Here is a 16,929-nt window from a genome sequence, read left to right as displayed (position 1 = left end):
ACTTAGTCAAGGCCAGACGATAGTAAAACTGGTTGGGCATTTGGCTTGCACTTAGCCAACCTGGGTTTGACCCCCTGCTCTCTACGTGATCTTCTAAGCCCACTAGGAGGAATGTAGACCCAAGAGAAAGTCCTGTGGACTGCTGGTGTGCCCCTCCCTTCCCCCCCAAAAAAAAACAAAACAAAACTCCAACTCTTTAATCAGATCTTTTTTTCTTTTCTCTTTTTTCCTTCATTACCTCTGAATATTGTGCTTTATACTTTTCTCAGTTTCTCAGTGTTAGAATCTTCAGTTGATTTTCTGTCATCATACTTTCTCCCTTTTTGTGTTCCCATTTAGTTTACCTGCCTTTACCCTATATCACTTCTACCTCACACTAGAGTTAATTAATGCAAAATTCTGGATAGCTCTATAATCCAGGTGTATGTTGTTGTTAGTTGTATCACATTATATAAATGTTACTTTTACCTGAACCATTAGAATTTATGCCTGATATTTTTCCAGTGAAGAATTTTTTTCCTAATCTTAGAGAATAATTTCAAACCTTTCAGAATGAAGTGATTCTTGATCAATGGAAAAAGTTGAGAGCTTTTGACTATTTAACTTTTCCTATGAACCTTGTACCATTTTCCTGTTCCATTTGTTTATTTACCTCTATTTACTCAGATATCTGGTGATATTTCCTCATTACTAAGAGTTGACTACTTTTTTTTTTCTGTTTATGTGATTTATTTCTTTAAAAATAAATTCGTTTTTCTTTTTATTGAGATTTGGGAGACAGAGTAGAACTATAACAAAATTAATTTATCATACTTCAGTTTCCAGAAGAACACATAGTTATTTACCTGTAAAGATTTTAATATGGCAATTTATGCATTCCCCTATTAGTGCATATTCTTTTTTCACACTCAGACCCACCCCATATAGTCACTCTTACTCAGCTCTCATTGTTGGAAATGAGAGCTGTATAAAGGAGGAGATGATGAATATGGTGATGAAGGTGGCAAAGAGGAAGGCTTACACTAGAGTAAAAGTGGGACAGATAGAGAGCGAGAGTCCTTTTTCCAAGAAGGATAATGGTAGACCATGAATAAACTTATTAAACAACCTACAGTTAGTATTGGATTTTAGCCTTTAATATAGCCATAGAGCTCACTTTTGTGTATTCTTAGTGCACACTATACATTCAAGTATCTAATTATTACTTTAGTTGATATATATATTTCAAGACAGATGATTTGCTTATTGAAATATGTTATTTATGTGAATTTTACTATAATAATTTTTTTATTTTTATTTTTTAGTTTGATAATGGAACATTATACAGCGAAGAGACAATCTCTGGCAAGACTTTTCGAAAAATGTTTCAGTGCCTAGTCTGAAAATAACAGTTTCAGTTCTTTGGAACTCTAAAATATATTTTCTGTGTATCTGTTTTCTTCATTTTCACAATGAAGAACTTTTTTTATGTAGTTGTGTATATGTCACTGTAGTTATAAAAAGTTCCTGTGCACAGGACCAATCTGCCTTATCCATCTCAAGGAATTCAACTGGTAAAAATAATTTGAATTAATCAAGGAATAAGATCTTGATGTCTGGTGACTTTTTTCCCACACATTATTTGTTAAATTCTAGATTATGCAATGAAAATATTTTCCAGAAATCATTTAAGAATGTAGGTTGTTTCTTTCTTACTGGTAAAATGCTAAATAACTTACCTATAATAGGTACGGATTATATTTCGAGTTTTGTAAAATATTGAAAATTAATGCAAAAAATTTATGTATCAAGTATGTTCATACAAAAATTTAGACAAAATTTTAAATAAATCAATATTTGAGAAACAATCTGTTTACTTATGCTTTTTATTGTATTATTTTTTCATAGATTAGGTGCCTTGTATTTTAAATCTGTGACAAACCATTTTTTAAAGGGGAAGTATTGTAAAATGAGAAGTTATGTATTTCTAAAGGCTGTATTACTGTAAATTTAATTGATAAAAAGCTCTGTTTAATTTAGAGTTTTGAATAAATATTCTCTTCAATTAAGAAATTTTCATAATGGAATGATTTTAATTGAAGTGATAAATGGATTATTAAAATAAAATGTTTATACAATGTATTTTGTGTGTTAAAGATCTATTAATTGATTTCTGATATTTTTTGCATATAGATGTACCAGATTATTCTAGGACTAGATGGCTCTTTAAATAATTTTCTTTTTCCAAATAAATGTTTAATGACTAAAATACTGAATAAGGAAGGCAAGACTGCTTTAAAACATGCTTTTGTTTGTTTGTTTATTTATTTATTTATTTTTGGTTTTTGGGTCACACCTGGCAGTGCTCAGGGGTTACTCCTGGCTCTGTGCTCAGAAATCGCTCCTAGCAGGCTCGGGGGACATATGGGATAACAGGATTAAAACCACCATTTTTCTGCATGCAAGGCCAAACGCCCTACCTCCATGCTATCTCTCCAGCCCCTAAAACTTACTTTTGAATTGTTTCCCCTACCAAGTATAAATATAAAATATTCCTCAATGCACTTCCTAAGCTTAAGACTTATATGTACTTATTGTACATTTGTTCCTGAATTCTATTATTATGCATTGGTGTGTAAATTCATGTTTTAGGATTCATCCTGGCATTAATTAATTAGAACTTGTTTTCTTTTCAAGTTGTGAGAACATTTCACTTCTTTTCAAAACTTAACAAATCTGATTTTTAAAAATTCTCTATTGTAACTTAAGTTGTTATATTTACATTTCTAAAATTTCTTGGTATAAACATGGTCTAAAATGAAGTTTAATCATCTTTCTGCTTATTTCTGAGAGTGGTCATGTTAATTTAAAAGATTGTGTAGGAATATTAGAGTTAAAATAGCTGTTTTAAAAACTCATTGGTGCACATTCTTGTTTAGCTAAAGAAAAATAATATTGATTTTGTTGCTTGATGCAAGGTAAAGGCATTTAAACAATTTGGCCTCTGAGGAGTTTCTTTCCTAAATGAAGTAACATTTCATTTACTTAAAAAAACTAATTTTGGTTGTACAAGTTACTACTTAGCGATCTCTGTTTTTGCTGTTTGACAGTTTCACGAATACCTTTGATAGTTTATAAGGTTAAATAGTTAAAATAATGAAAGTGAAATTTATTTTAAATTATTTTATAAAGTTGATTAGAAAGGAGGGCAAACTTAAGAATGTGGGGGTTTCTTCATATGCTCTGCTTACACTGGCAAACATATCATATCCTGTCACTCAGGACTCTGGCAGAAGTCAACCTCACATAACATACTGTATCATTCTTGAGAAGGACTGTGCTTTTCCATTGGGCTACTAACTTTTGAAGAACAAACTCTTAAGCATTATTAAACATGCTAACTGAAAGTTTTGAGTTACTGCTCCTTTCCTTTCCCATCCTTTATCTTTTCTTCTAGGCTTTCATTTCACTATTACTTATATTTAAACACTGTTGAATTGAAGCCTTTTCTTCTGCACCTTTGTAATGGAAAGTTTACATTCTCAGAAAATAAAGTTGTGGTGAATTATTTCTACTTTGTGATAACCCAGAAACAGACATTAGGACCTAAGGATCACAGCAACCATGTTGCCGCCTATGGCAGTGTTGGGAAGCTCCTGCAAGTAGCTGCTTGTGTCCTTTCTCTCTGTTTGATTCTGTTTTTCTGAATCTAAAGATGTTTTCTGGTACTTTGTTTTCAGTCTTCTACTTTTCTTTCCATACATAATTCAAGTCTCATGTCATCTAATGTCTCAAATCATGACCTTGATTGAAGGAAGCCTATTTTGTTCATCAACTTTCTCTTCGACTCTACTAAATCAAAACTGAAAAATGAGACAAACTTAAAAGTGCTTAGATGAATGCTATTTGGAGCTTTACAAAGCCACTAGTTGTATATAAATCACGTACACTTATTTAAAGTTTTATTTTTTAAAAATTGATATATTAGCCTCTATCAGCATGACTTAATTCCTTACATTAAACTGCTTTTTTCTTTGGCAGCTGATGAATTAAGTTCATTATTTCTATAGAAGTGAGCTTACAAGGTTAAATGTGAATGTCCTCAGAGGTATATAGACAGCCTTGTTTCAGGAAGAATACTAATGCCTTCTTTAAAATCACTCATACAGAACCAATTTGGGGTTGCAAAGTAAGACTCCTTGGAGGTCTGTGTAGTACTAATCCTGTGTGCTGATTGAAGAAATAAAATTTCTTTAAGAAGAATCAAGTAGGAATTAGAAAATATTTTCCCCGAGTCAGATTAGCAAGTAAATGAAATGTTCTTTTGAATTTAAGCTGTTTTCATTTTTATAATCCTGGTTGTTTCTCACTGCTTTTGAAATATATATATAAATGAACCATAGTTAAGGAAGATTTCACCGAAATAAGTGAATATTATTTGTGACATATTCATATTTAACATATAGCTAAAAAATGATGTATTGGGCCGGAGCGATGGCACAGCGGTAGGGTGTTTGCCTTGCATACAGCTGACCTAGGACTGTGGTTTTATTTTCCCGATGTCCCATATGGTCTCCCAAGCCAGGAGCGATTTCTGAGTGCATAGCCAGGAGTAACCCCTAAGTGTCACTGGGTGTGGCCCAAAAAAGAAAACAAAACAAAAATACTGATTTTTTTTCAAATGGTGTTATTTGCAGATTTTAAAATTAAATTATAGTTTGTGTAACGTGCCAAATTTTTTACTTTAATTTTAACTTTTAAAATATTTTAAATTGGGCCCAGAGAGATAGCACAGCGGTGTTTGCCTTGCAAGCAGCCGATCCAGAACCAAAGGTGGTTGGTTCGAATCCTGGTGTCCCATATGGTCCCCCGTGCCTGCCAGGAGCTATTTCTGAGCAAACAGCCAGGAGTAACCCCTGAGCACTGCCGGGTGTGACCCCCCCAAAATTTTTTTTTTAATTATTGAAGTGATATTGGTATTTATATATAAATATTACAAGCATGTAAGTATTTCTATATTTTAGGGGGCACAGTGTTACCAAATTATACTTAACACCAGAGCACCAGTATTCTCCTGTAGACTCAGCCACAGCTCATAGATATTCCCTCACAGTTCCTTGAAAGCTTCTGCTAGCCATACCTCAGTTCTATAGTCAGAATCAAAATGTTTGTTTTCAGTGGACATAGCAGTTCCCTTGCTTTGTTTATTTGAATCCACATGTAATTGAGATCATCTTGTGTTGCCTTTCTTCAGGTTTATTTTGCTTAGCATGACACTCACTATGCCCTTCACATTGTGGCAAAAAGACTTCATCTTTTCCTCTAGCTGAGTAATATTTCATTGTGTATATATGCCTCTTTGTCTACTCATTTGTATGGGGGAACTTGGGTAGTTTCCAGGTCACGACTATTTTAAGTAGTACATCAATGAACATAGATATACATATTGTTTTCAAATCATATTTTTGTCTTCTTTAGATAGATATATATGTAGGAATGGAATTGTGGGATCATCTTTTGTTCTGTTTTTAATTTGGGGGAGGGCTTGGACCACACCTCCTAGTGCTCAGGGCTTGCTTTGGGTTCTGTGCTCATATTCTTGGTGATGGTGTTCAGGGTCTGTGGTGTGCAAAGCAAGCACCCTTGTACTATGTCTCTGGCTGCTATGTTTATTTTTAGAATAATTATGTTTTCCCACAAAGGATAAACTAATTTAAAATTTTTGACAAAGACTTGCAATTTTTTTTTTACGTGTTCATGCTGTTTATTATGAGGAAAATACAAGTCCAAACAACAAGAAACCATAGCACACCAGTGACAATAGCATAAATAAAAATGATTACAAACAAAACAACCTATGTTGGTGGGAATATGGTAACAAAAGTAACCCTTTTCACAATTAGTGACAATACTATCTGGTTCAGACTCCATGGGGAAACTGTATGGAAATTCAAAGACTTGCAATTTTTAAACACTCTCCTCCCCCACATTTCCTTTGATAGTATTAATACCAATCATCTGTACAAAAGTAGTAATAAAGTTTTCATGCTTTGTGTACTGTGTACATAGAACATTTTCCTTTAAATATTAAGATCTGTTCCATAGGGCTGGGAGGTTGTGCAGGGTTAGGACACATGCCTAGTATGTATACATCTTATGAGTTCAATTCTTTGTACTATAGAATCTCCTGAGCATTACTAGATGTGACCCTGCAGACCCCTGGAACCACTAGGAGGGTCCAAGCTATGCTTATAGCAGGGCCTGAGCAGCAACATATCCTCAGGCCCTTACAATTGAACTTCTGATTTGTTTGACTGCAAATCCCAGTGATGCTCTTGGGCCTCCTGAGTACCACTTGGAAGGTTGAAAAAAAAAATTACTAGCCTTAAACAAATTATGTTGGGGACTGTGACTTGTTTGAGGTTATTTTGCTATACTTTCTGCCTTAGTTCAGCCTTTCACCTAAAGGCTACATGCAGTCTTGCTGTAAGTTCTAGGGCCAAAGAGAAAGGAATGTGCAGCTGCAAAGTATAATTAATCTTGTAGCCCGGAGGAGAGCAACACGGCCCGGTACCATTCCCAGAAATGAGGTCTTACTCCCTCAACTACATTCCGGAGTCAACAAGGCAGCTATTATGTGTATATGTTACATTGTCTGTACAAAATTATTTCTGTAAGAACATTGCCCCCACCTTATATCTGTTAAAAGTTTAGAAATGCAGCTAGAAGGTCACAAGATGTTTCCATGGATACTGCAAGAAGTATTGCCCACTTGCCTTATTTGGAATAATGAAGTAATTTTCATGCCAAAAGAATGATTGACATTGCCTTTTGCCTGCCTCCTTCACCTTCCCTATATAAAGAGGTGCTGGACCTCAATAAACGCCTTTGAGCAGTGAGACATTGCCTTGGGTCGTTATTATTAACCTCTCTCAGATTTTTTACAGGTGTGGTTGTTCTTCTACTCAGCAAAATAGAAGTGCGGTTGTCTGAGAAGCCTTCCCAGCTAATTCCTGCTGGCCGGGCCCCCCTGGGGGGCTTCAGGACCCCGCAAAATTAGAGGTAGATAATAGTTTTATATACCGTATTTTCCAGCATATAAGACAACCCCCTAATTTTGCAGTTAAAACATAGGTTTAGGCCTATATTCGCTCTATCAGACAGAACGAACGTTCCTGTGCTGCAACTGTCTGTACCACAGTGAGCCAATCACAACAAGCAAAGGTTCAAAGGTTATACTGTAATAGATATCCTCTCTGACTCTGGCCAATCTGAGCAGGCTTTTGACAGTGTAGATTTGGGTACAGAACATTGTCTAATTTGCATGCATAAAAAGCCTGCTTGGATTGGCTGAGTTAGAGAGGCAGTCCAAGCAGCCTTGCAGTGATTGGTGCAGGATCGAGTTGGAAAATTTGTTTTGTGGCAATATTCAGACAATTTTCGTTTAGCGGCATATTGAAACATTTTTCGGGATATACTCAGCGTATAAGACGACCCCCAATTTTCGGTTGACATTTTTTTGTTTCAAAAGTTGTCTTATACGCCGGAAAATACGGTAAATTAGAATCAAGTCATGATGGTAATTTACTGTTAAATTAATATAAAACAAATTTGCCATCAAGCATAAAGATTATATCGTATTGGATATATTTACCCTAAAATAAACTTTCCTGACTCCCTTCCTTTTTAACTCACTCTTTTTTACATGTAAAAGGCCCACTTACACTGGATTGGATTAGCTCGAGAGAGATGCTTTGTCACTGAATCCTCCCCCAGCCAGTTGAGGATTTAGCTGGTCAATAAAGAGGTGGGTTTGGCAAGCTCAGGACCCTGAGGTTGGAAGCTTCCCATTTTATCTTTTTTCTACCATATGAGTATCTTGGTTTATTAATTCTTGTGGGGATCCTGCTTTAGACCCATTTTCCTGGGGTTGGATTACAGTGAACATTAAATTGGAGCATTTAACATAATGATGGAAATTTTATTTTATCTTCAACTTACGGTACCTTATTTTTATTCTGATTTTTTTCGTTATGAAGTTATAAGTAGTCATTGATAGTGGATCTTGGGGTGTGGGTAGAGGTTCAGTAACTTTGTTCAATAACATAAATGTTAATATCTTTTGGCAATGATGCTACCCTAACTATAAATTTTTTAAATGTTAATAACTTAAAATATGTCCCACATGTTTTTAAAACTACTTAATATCATTGTATTTGAAAAAACAATGCTTTCCTAAAAATTCCCATAAGCTATATAAAATTAATCATTCATTTTCCTTGCATGCAGTCAAGCCCAGTTCAGTGCCCATCATTGACTATGCATTTCCAGCTTTCAACCTTGAGAACAGAGCCAGGAGTAGACCCTGAGCTTTGCCAGATATTGCTCCAAAACAAGCAAACAAAAATTTTCTATGAAATGAAAAAAATATAATCAATAAGAGCATATTGAATTTTTGGTTATATACAGGTAGCTTATTTTTAAAGTAGGAGCTTTGGTTGCTGAAGCACTCAGATAAAGACAGAGTTATGTAATTTTATGCTAGGAAAAGTAAAACTTTGATATCCTAATATAAAAGTTTTAAAGTTTTCAGCAAGTCACTTTATGAAATTTTTAGTTTTTAATTTAATTTTACATGTGATTTCTTAAGACTTTTTATTAACTATAACTGAGATCTTGCATGCTAGGCATTCAAAATTTTACTACTTGGTTTTCAAAAATACCTGTTTTAATTATGACAAGTAATAATGAAGCGAGTCATGCAAGAAAATCCATTAATTTTAGCGTGTCCTTGCAAGGCATGCAGAAGATTTCTGTTCTCCAGGAGTCAGTGACATGAGGTGAAAACAATTCTTTAGATTCTAACTACCACTATTTGCTTATTTAGCTTTCACATTCTTGTCCTTGTGAAAATCTGGTGTCAGACCATGTAATATTCAAAGCAAATTTTTGTTGTTCTTTTTCTGGTTAAAAGTATAATACACTGAATTACTTTGGCTTTATAATTAACTGTAGTATTTTCCTTTTTTATAAATATAAATGCATACAGGAACAGTGACTTTCAAATTTGATCATCCATTCATATTACCTGGAAGAAAGGCTTTATTAAACAGCAGATTATTCAGTGCAACCTTTTCTGATTGTGTAGAGAGGAATGAAAAGGGTTAGGTAGGGTGGGGGGCTCAGGGATAAGTTTTTGCATTTCTAACAGTTTTTTTTTTTTTTTTGCATTTCTAACAGTTTTAAGTAATGCCCCTCCTCCTGATCTCAGAATCATTTACTTATTTATTTATTTGTTTATTTTTTGGTTTTTGGGCCACACTCGGTGACGCTCAGGGGTTACTCCTGGCTATGCGCTCAGAAGTCGCTCCAGGCTTGGGGGACCATATGGGACCCCGGGGGATCGAACCGCAGTCCATCCTAGGCTAGCACTGGCAAGGCAGATACCTTACCTCTAGTGCCACTGCGCCGGTCCCTGATCTCAGAATCTTACTTTGAAAATCATTGTCCTGGATTGAAATCTGCATTGAAATTTTAAAATTAAATTTTCTCTTTATCCCCACTGGGAATTTTTATTTGGAGATATATGTATGATTTAGATAGATCTACTTTGGTTTTGGGGTCTCAGAGATTATCCCTGGTTTCTAGTGATCCTGTGTGTATGTGGGTCCGGAAGAGGGCGGCAGGAATAGGCCCTGTGTTGCTGGGGATCTAAACTTGGCCTCTAGTATGCAAAGCATGTTGAGGTGTCCTTGCATTTAGTTATAAAAGGGAGGTTAGGGTGGAGAGACAGTATAGAGGTTTAAGCATGTGCCTTACATGCAGCTGACCCCAGTTAATACTGGGCACAATATGATCCCCAAAGAATCCCCCAAGCCCTAGAGACCTCAGGATCACTGTTGATCAGGGTGATCCTGGGCATCACAGGGCCTCAGTAGGATAACACCCTCAAGCCCTAGTATTGAATCTTGGCCCAGTGAAAAATCACTGAGGGCCCAACCCTGATCAAATTAAATGAAAGCTAATGTCACCCACCAGAGACTAAGACCAAGGTGGCAGTGCTTAATCCTCTGCTTAAGCATTGCTGCAAATGCTCATTTCCTTGGTCAGAGCTTCACTGTCTTACTACTTACAAATGGAAAGTGAGACACTAAACTCAGTATCTTCTAAGGTTCCTTTTAAATATTATTATCCAAGAGATAATACTATAGATGCACTTGGCGCCTTACAGAAGAGTAAAGTAACAGTAGTGATAACGTATCACAGCTTCATATTTGCTTCTAATAGAGCTTACTGACCAGACTCAGAAGTTGGGTTATTTTATGAGGGAAGAGTAGCCCCAGCAGTGCTCAGGAACAACTCTTGGCTCTTCACTCAGTGGCCATTCCTGGCAGTGCTTAGGAGAGCATATGGGATACCAGGGATCAAACCCAGGTCTGCTGCATGCAAGGCAAACACCGTGTGCTGTGCTATCACTCCAGCCCCAAGACTCAGAAGTCTTCAGTGAACTTTAGGGTCAGGTCAGGGCAGAATGGCAGCATCAGTAGCCCCTGAACTCCCCTCGTGTGGACAAGCGAAATATAAAATAGACCTATAAATGAAATCAGTTAATTTTCTTAGAAGTGAAATAAAACAAAAAGATTACTCCTACCTTAACAGCTCCTTCACAAGAAAGGACAAAAGCCCCCTGCCCCCCAGGTAGACTAGCGAGGTGAATGACCAACCTCACGGAGAACACTACCTCTGTCCTTTACACTGACATACCCTAGGCTTGAAGCCACTCAGCTGCCTGTGGCTTTTCCTGAAGGCACTTGGTACACTCCCTTGGAAGCTGAAGTACTGTCACAAATAAGGTCGTTTTTGTTTTGAAACTTTGTGGGACACATTTGGTGGAATCAGAGGTCTCTGGGTTTAGTCAAATTTGTAAAGCAGTATTGAAGCTTTTATGTTCTAGCATAGTCTGAATCCATCAGTTTTGTGAAGACTAGGTATATTAGATAAATAATAAATAGTCGCTTTTCTAAGTGACTGACCTTGTTAATCTCCACTACATTAAATATTACTTTTCATTACCTGCTTGATTTCCAGGTAGCATTAAACAAACTATAAAAACAAGCTAACATTGTGAGCATATGATTTAATATATACAATTTTTTCAGTATTTAATTTAAAAATAGTCACTCATGTACTTGTGAATTTATAATCTTAAAAACTGGGAATGTTGAAAGTATCAAGATAAAATACTACAAATATTTCTCCTCTTAATTCAATCTTATTACATAGAATAGTCCCAACCTTTCCCTATCATTTAGAACTGCTAAATGGCAAATATTGGGATATATATTTTATATACATGTATTTTATATACATGTATATTTTATATACATGTATATATATTTTATATACATGTGTATGTAGAAGAACTTGGATAAAACATTTGCTTCCTGGGTGATAGCACAGTGGTAGGGCATTTGTCTTGAACATGATCAATCCAGGACAAACCTTGGTTTGATCCCCGGCGTCCCATATGGTCCCCCAAGCCAGGAGCAATATCTGAGTGCATAGCCAGGAGTAACCCCCTAAGCGTCACTGGGTGTAACCTCAAAAAGCAAACAAAAGATTTAAAAAAACATTTTGCTTCCAACTAGATCATGCTCTTTAACATTGTTGACATCTGTACATAGCACCATTTGGCTTTGGCTTACCTGGTAGTATAGACTGTAATTCCAGCATTAACATGTTAAACTTCTATTAGGTGCCTGCAGGATGAGCACCCTAGCTCATAAATGGGAAGTTTTCTCCACTTTTGGAATCCATTAATCCACTGAAATATCTTATAGTTAAAAACTAAAGAGAATGGCAAAAGAAAAGGGGAACATTGCAAATTGTAATTCCATTTACTTATACAATGGAAAATATTTGTTAATGGTGAAAAAAAATAAAACCGGGGTCAGAGAGATAGCACAGTGGCGTTTGCCTTGCAAGCAGCCGACCCAGGACCCAAGGTGATTGGTTCAAATCCTGGCATCCCATATGGTCCCCCGTGCCTGCCAGTAGCTATTTCTGAGCAGATAGCCAGGAGTAACCCCTGAGCACTGCTGGGTGTGGCCCAAGCCCCCCACCCCCCCCAAAAAAAATCAAACCAATAGTAGGATATAAGATAAAGTTCAACTATTATAATCCAAAATGGATCTTATAGTCTTAGAGATAAGGCAACAGTATTTATATATTGCAACACTTAGTACAATAGTCAGAACATGGAGGGACCTAAATGTCCAATGACTGATGAATGAATAAAGAAGCTACGAAATATATACACAATATATATATATATACTATGTAGCTCAAAGAAAAGATGAAACCCAACAATTTGCTATATAAATACCATATACTCTGACATTCAAGTAACCATTTTACCCAAATTAATAAACTTTAAAATGTGAATGTAGGAATATATATATTTATTTATTATACAAAGTATATATTATCCATATGATATTATATTTAATATATGTTACAATACCTTACATGTTATATATAAAATAATATGACATAATATAACTATATTATATATTATATACATATATATATATACAGAGAGTGCGAGAGAGCTTACATTTTTTATAGTTTATAGTTCTTTTATAATTTTTTTTTTTTTTTTTGGTTTTTGGGCCACACCCGGAGGTGCTCAGGGGATACTCCTGGCTATCTGCTCAGAAATAGATCCTGGCAGGCATGGGGGACCATATGGGACACCGGGATTTGAACCAACCACCTTTGGTCCTGGATCGGCTGCTTGCAAGGCAAGCGCCGCTGTGCTATCTCTCCGGGCCCTAGTTTATAGTTCTTTTAAAGTCGTTAGTTGTCCTGGAAATTTCTTGTGGAACTTTGGTTGGCATCTAGACTAGTCCTATACTAAAACTTTATATTGCATTCTAATTCTCTTTGGCTAGTAAATTAAAGATGAAGTTACTAAGTGCCAATATACTTAGATTTGTACTTTTACATAAGACAAAAGAGCATCATTCTTACCAAGTTGCATTATTTAAGATTTATCTGAGAGTCTATACAGAGTAGTCAGTAGCTATGTGCAGCTACTCCAGGGAACTTGTAGTATAAAAATCATGTTTTTGCAAAACTTCATTCAATAACCAGTTCCAGAAGAGTAGAGGTAGTAAAAGAATATTTAGAAAGATGAAATATTTGCAGATTAAAGAAGTATATTTTTAGATATTTATTTCTTGGTAATGGATAATTTAATGTTTATTTTTCTCAATTTTATTATAAAACTCAATAATTTTCCTCCATCTGTTTAATAAAATTAATGTTTAGATATTTAAAATATAAGCACAGTTATATGGCTAATTATAATTTTGGATATAATTTGAAATACTGTTTATTTTTGTAATTTGGAAAAGATTGTTTTATGGGCTGAATAATCATGTAAAATATGAGTTAATGAGTTTTAATAATTTTTATTATATAATACACAAAATAATTTTATTCTGTGTAAAATTATTTGTATATATATGTTCATAAAACACATAAAATGTTCCAAACTATTCTTAGGTAGACAAGTATTTGACTTCTAATATTTTTCCTTTTAATAAACATTTCCAATTCATGGGGTCAGAGCAGTAAGGGATTAGAGGGTAAGGGACTAGTCTTGTACTCAGTCAATCTGTGTTCAATTCCTGCTATTCAGATGGTCCCTTGTGCCCAGCAGGAGTGATCCCTGAGCACAGAACCAGGAGTAATCCCTGAGCACAGATGGGTGTGGCTAAAATTTTTTCTATTCATTACTTTTTACCTGAATTGCTAAGATATATCCTGTAGAAATGAGCATAGAAAAACTAAAACATTAAAATACAATAGGTTGATTGCATATTCATGCAAACTCCAACATAAGAGGTAAAGTTTTCAAATATTCAAAGTAATTTTCGAATGATTTCATAGGGAAGAACTACATATATACATGATAAGGCCCTTCCAGTGAGTTTTTCCTGAAGAGTTGAAACAGCTCACGATTATAGCAGTCATGGGTATACCAAGGGGTGATGGGTGGGTAGGTCAGTGAGAAGGGACACATAAAACATACTCCTAAGTATTTTAAACACGGTTTAGAAGAATTGATTGCTCAGGTAGTAAAAGTACTGGAAGAACAAACAAAAGATGGCAATCTCAGTAAAACCAAAATACTATCTCTAAACTGATGGGGCAAAAGGAGAAAATGTTAACTGGAGACACAAGTCAGGATCTTGCTAAAGAAATTTCTATTTATTTTTATTTTTTTGGTTTTGGGTCACACCCAGCAGCACTCAGGGGTTACTCCTAGTTCTATGCTCAGAAATTGCTCCTGGCAGACTTGGGGGACCACATGGGATGCCAGGATTTGAACCACCGACCTTCTGCATGCAAGCCAAACGCCTTAGTTCCATGCTATCTCTCCAGCCCCTAAAGAAATTTCTTATAGCAAGAAAAGGGCAGAAAATGTACAAGTGATATAATCAGAGACCAGTATAGAAATACTTTAGCTTTTCTTTACTTTCCATAATCTATTCCCACAGTCAGGACCTAGCTGGAACTGTGACACTGGAGAGTGGGTATTGAGCAGGTTCAGAATTGACACTGGTCTATGGAGTGAACTGGCATTTGGAAGATGTCCTCTAGGTTGTGCTCACCAACTATTTGTGTCTCCTAAGAGTCTTATTCAGCACCCAATTAGAAGCTACATCCTCAGCAGGTGGATTGGTTAACTGTGAAGGCCTTTCTGGAAGAGAAGCCCAGATATTAGCTGTTTGTGCCTAGTGCTATAGCTCTGGGAAGTACATCAGTGGCTATACAACTATGTTGTTTAATGGTCCTGTGGGACCCAAGAGTAAAGGCTATTAGCTATCAGCTTTAGGTGATTTGAGGGTCTGATCCTCATTTAGTAACCATTAAAGTTGAGCATTAGACATGTTAGGTTCATGCCCTTTATTCTTAAATTGGCTGTTCCTTTGTGAATATAAGATACTGTGTCATGGGGAGGAGTTTATGATGAAAGGTTATTTCACTTTTTATGCATATTTTGGTATTGGTATTTGCAAAAAAAAAAGACACAGCAGTATTTAGTATCTGGATTTTTTTTTAAGAATTACTCTACGGTACCTGTGTCTTTGGTGAGCCCACTGGAGGAGGCAAAAACAGGAGGCTCTGATTTAGGGACGTGAATTTCACCATGACATAACAGGCAAGTAGCTCATCATTTGGGCCAGGCATGCCTTCTTGTTTTCAGATCTTCTGAACATCACAAATAATTTTGTTTAAATTTGACGTTGAGGAGAAACAGTTATAATCTAGCACAAAGACTCGAATAACTTTAATAACTAAAATATATAATAAGTAGAGCTTCCATATAGATTTAGGAAAATGTGCTTTAATAGGCAAATCTTTGTAGCATCTAATAAAATGGCAGGCAACTATAATGATCAACTATAATGTTAAATGATCAATGAACTACTAACCCATATCTTAAGAGTTTTGCATCATTCTAGAATTATAGACCTATATGATGAATTGCTAAAATATAGCATTAGTGGATGTTTTTAAAGATTGCTGTATCTTTCTTAAATTCTCAAAACTTAACAATAAGAAATCAGCCTGCGCTAGCCTAGGACGGACCGCGGTTCGATCCCCCGGCGTCCCATATGGTCCCCCAAGAAGCCAGGAGCAACTTCTGAGCACATAGCCAGGAGTAACCCCTGAGCGTCACAGGGTGTGGCCCCAAAAAAAAAATAAGAAATCAAACAACCTTATTGAACAATGGGGAAAAGACCTTAACAGACACTTCTGCAAAGAAGTAAAGATGGTCAACGGGCACATGAAAAGTGCTCATTCTGGACTAGAGCATAGTACAGTGGGTAAGGTATTTGCTTTGTATGGGGCCACTCTAGTGATCCCTCTGGCAGCACATATCATCCCCTGAGCATTACCAGGAGTGACCCTTGAGTGCAGAGCCAAGAGTAAGCACTGAGTCATCTAGTTGTGGTTCCCAAACCAAAAAAAAAAAAAAAAAGATTCTGATCACTGATTATCAGTAAAATACAAATTACTTTGATAGAGGATATGGTGATAGGTTGTATATACTGTGTTATAGACCAGTGGCCAAAAGTAAAATTTAATAACAAGAAAGAAAAACTGATAATGAAAAACTTACACTTGTGAAAATGGCCTAGAAAGGGGCCAGAAACAGAAAGTGCAGGTGGGAATGCAAGAAAAAAAATAATTTCATCAACTAATGGTGGAAATGGAAACTAGATCAGCCTCAGTGGTAAACAGTTTGAAAATCTCAAAATGCTGAAAATGTAACTAGCATGTGATCAAGAAATTCGACTTCCTGACATCTATCCCAGTAATAGTCTCCAAAGTTATATGTACATCATTTTTATTGCAGCATTATTTCCACTAACCAAAATCTGCAAACAACCCATAAAACTCCCTTGTTCCTCCTCTGTGCAACATATCAGAAGTCCAAAGGAAGTAAAGAAGCTGTGATATAAATGCTACTCAGTGGGGCCATAGTGATAGCACAGCAGTAAGGCCTTGCACATGGCCAACACAGGGTGGATGGTAGTTCGAATCCTGGCATCCCATATGGTCTCTCCAGCCTTCCAGGAATGATTTTTTTTTAAAAAAAAAATCTCTGTTGAGATTTACAATACTGTAATGTGTACCACCACAGTGATTACTTCCCTCCTAAGGTCTCAAAACAATGGTCCCTCTAATTAAATTCTTCTCCACATAAGCTCAGTTCAGTAGATCTCATAATTCTCAGGCTCTGTTGCCTTTAGCCATTTGTTGCTCCCTGTGTCCCTTGTTGAGACTGCTGCTCTGTAACCTGTTGCTGGGCCTCTCTAGGCTCTACCCCAGTAACTACCTATCTCTTCCCCATACCCTATCTGAGGCCCT

The 16,929-nt window shown here is 36.0% G+C and overlaps 1 protein-coding gene across 1 annotated transcript in view; it reads left to right on the top strand.

Moving 5' to 3' along the window:
* Positions 1 to 1,791, top strand: part of SLC35F5 (solute carrier family 35 member F5) — a 49,254-nt gene extending 47,463 nt beyond the window's left edge. The window contains exon 16 of the mRNA XM_049773575.1: positions 1,305 to 1,791. The gene's annotated coding sequence lies outside the window, so the exon portion shown is untranslated. The remainder of the gene's footprint in view (positions 1 to 1,304) is intronic.
* Positions 1,792 to 16,929: the final 15,138 nt, after the last annotated feature.

Source organism: Suncus etruscus, chromosome 5, assembly GCF_024139225.1.
Source record: "Suncus etruscus isolate mSunEtr1 chromosome 5, mSunEtr1.pri.cur, whole genome shotgun sequence".
In the NCBI taxonomy this organism is placed as follows: domain Eukaryota; kingdom Metazoa; phylum Chordata; class Mammalia; order Eulipotyphla; family Soricidae; genus Suncus; species Suncus etruscus.
This window is presented reverse-complemented; position numbering and strand designations above follow the sequence as displayed.